Source organism: Aplysia californica, unplaced genomic scaffold (genome assembly GCF_000002075.1).
Source record: "Aplysia californica isolate F4 #8 unplaced genomic scaffold, AplCal3.0 scaffold01028, whole genome shotgun sequence".
Classification (NCBI taxonomy): domain Eukaryota; kingdom Metazoa; phylum Mollusca; class Gastropoda; order Aplysiida; family Aplysiidae; genus Aplysia; species Aplysia californica.
In genome coordinates this window covers 186,766-190,029 of record NW_004798298.1, presented here as the reverse complement: position 1 = coordinate 190,029, position 3,264 = coordinate 186,766, and positions in this window count along the sequence as shown.

The window sequence follows — 3,264 nt, the reverse complement described above, 5'->3', positions numbered from 1 at the left end:
CGAGTGACAGTTTTGACTGGATGGTCAATACATGTATTTTGTTTTGTGCCTTTATTTTGAATACATTAATATATGGACTCTTTTCCCCCTTGACAGACGGTCGTAAGCTGGTTGTAGATGGTTTCTCAGCCACAAATCTCTCGAAAGCAGCACAATGTGTCTTATTTCCAGTGCTAAAGCAAGTCACGTGTTTATGTTTACCCGATGGTCTCAGTGCAGTATATGAAAACACTCGTGGACTGTTTTGGAAAATATTATGTCGTCTCTTATGTCCTTGGTTTTACGAGACTTTGTTCGAGTTGATGCAGCTGCTCTTTCTTTCCTATCAAATATCTATCCTCCTTATCTCTTCTCATTTTCTTTTTTTATTAAACTCTCTAGTGCATGTCATATCTTTTATCCCCGGCACTTATATGACTTATTTGTGTTGTAAGTGCCGTCAAACTCTTACTAATACAATAAAACAAAGCTGATGTAAAGTCAGGTTAAAGCAATCATTATCGTTATACATATTGACCAACCAAACTGACGCAATTGGAAGAGACGCAAGCTTGTGTTGAACACCGAGAAAGCAGGGCTGAGTTGTTGAGTACCTTCAAACAACAAAACCTCCCCTTGGGCTGACACAAAGCCATGAACAATCATGGAGTATTTAGTTAGTACACCAAGGACACTGAGACCAGTCAAGGCCTTGAAAAAGGGCGGGGCTATTAGCACACACACTGAGAAAGGAGAACATAAGAGAGGTGGACGGTGTTTCTCAATGATGCAAAGTCAACAAAATATGAAATGTCTTAACACAACAAAATATTGATTCTTCTAATAGAAAAAAACCCCAACAACTAGAGGCACGTTTTGTGACAGTTTGAGACAGCCTATGAGAAAATGACGAACAGATTTAAGGCCAAATTGTTAGCCATAACTGATACGAAAGAATTTGTTCAGCTTCGGTGCTTTAACATACCCCATCTCTCCGCCCCACACTGGAAAAATAAAACAACACAAATAACCGCAACAACAACAACAACAACAACAACAACAACAACAACAACAACAACAACAACAACAACAACAACATCAACAACAACATCAACAACAACAATAACAACAACATCAACAACAACAATAACAACAACAACAACAACAACACTGACACAAACAAACACAAACACACACACACACACACACACACACACACATACATAATATATGTATGTATGTATGTATGTATGTATGTATGTATGTATGTATGTATGTAGAGAGAGAGAGAGAGAGAGAGAGAGATAGATATATATATATACATGCGCCTGCACACATAAACGCACACTTTGTCATCAAGTGACCTCATCGGATTCAAATAAATAACGTGAACAGTGCTTCAATATTAATTAAGTAAAACAAAAAACATAATATAGATAACCTAACTCCAGATTCTGATCAAGAGCGCATTGACCTGGTGAAAGGTTTGGGATTTTAAAAAAGTAAAAATATAAACAAACAAAAAGACTAAACAAAAAAACCCCAACTAAACAAACAAACCACCCAAAAAACTTACTCAAGCAAAAACAAACAACAAAAGCCTAACAAAAGTAAACAAACAAACCGAAAATCATAAAGAGAATTCAATCTATTTCTTCCTGTTTCGATTATCTAACTTTGCTTTATTTGCTTTGTTTTCTGGCTACGGATATATAATTATTAACATAATTTAGAGATTTTGAACTTTGAACTATTTTGGGGAGTTTTAACTCTTTAAGGACGTAGCGGACGCATATATCCGACCAGCAGCAGACCAGTGGCAGAGGTGAAGTACACTTCGAACCACAAATAAATCAGCAACACAAATTTGAATTTTTTTCGTTGTGTTCTTGTTATTGCCTGCACCTTTAGTTAATGAAAACAGTTTTTTTGGGAAAGAAAGTTATGCTCCTTTTTTAATTGCCCCAAAACATTGTGTCTTCGAGTGTTGTAGAGTGACCAGAAAGTGCGTCGTTAAAGAGTTAAGTATCTCCACCCACTTGGCTCGTTTTTATTGGAGATGTATGTTTAAATCGGAGGCTCTGCTTCTTTAAAAAAATAACATTACAGTGTTGAAAGGGGCTTTAAACCTCTACCATTCGCACTTTTCGGTTTGGCATTCATTAACAATAACACTGCCCTCTGGGCATTTGACGAACGAGCGTATCTCACAATGATCCTCTTTGTTCGTGACAGACGGTCGTGAACAATAGTTTTAAAGTTTGTAGGTAGTTTCTCAACCGCAGACCTCTCGAAAGCAGCTTAATCTGTCGTAACTCCAGTGCTAAAGCAAGTCACATGTTTATGTTGACCACGTGGTCTCGATGCAGGGTATAAAGAAATTTACTGTTTGTTGTGTCATCAGTTTTGCGTTTTCCACGTGCCACCATTCACACAACATGCAAGTTGGTGTTGGTTAACTGTTTAAAATTGAGTTGACGCCATTGTTCTCAACTCATTATATAATGATACTGACCAATCAAACTGACTCAGGACAGCCGGGATTGACTAACTGAAAGAGGCACAAGCTCGCGTTGAAAGCCTTGAGGGCAGCGTCGGGGTTTTTACATACCTTCAAAATTTCCCCTTGGGCCTTTTGGCTGTCAGAAAGTAATGAACAGTCATGGCGTCTTTGGTAAGGACACCAAGGACACTGTTACCAGTCGAGTACTTGAAAAAAGGAGGGGCTATCAACAAAAACTCTGAGAAATGAGAACAAAAGAGCTTTAGGCCCACCGTGTCAAGCTCGGTTAAACAGGAAGTTAGTTAAATATGAAATGTCTTTACACAACAAAATGTTGACTTTTTTATATAAGCAAACCTGTTGCACGTTTGGTGACAACCTGGGGCAGCCCGTGAGAAGAAGGGGGCAGATTTCTGTCCAACTTGTAAGTCATAACAGTCGATAGAGGTATTTTTCAGTTTAAGTATTTTAACAGCCCCCCCCCCCCTCCCACCCCAAAAAGAAGCTTTTTAATGCCAACAGGTAGGGGTGAGGGCGAGTAAACCCGCCCCAACCATCATTGGAATGTAATTGTTTGGGTTTCGTTTCCTTTTCAAATGTTATTATTCCGGATTCGGCTTAGTACGTTTTCATTATGTTCTTTCTCGCACTGTATCCCTGGGTCCTAAGACGGACATAGATACAAGGCATGTGGATTTCGTTCTCTGCGATGAGTTTCGACAGCTATATTTTCGTTATCTCCCTTACTACGACCAATAAAGTCATTATTGCAGCTATACACT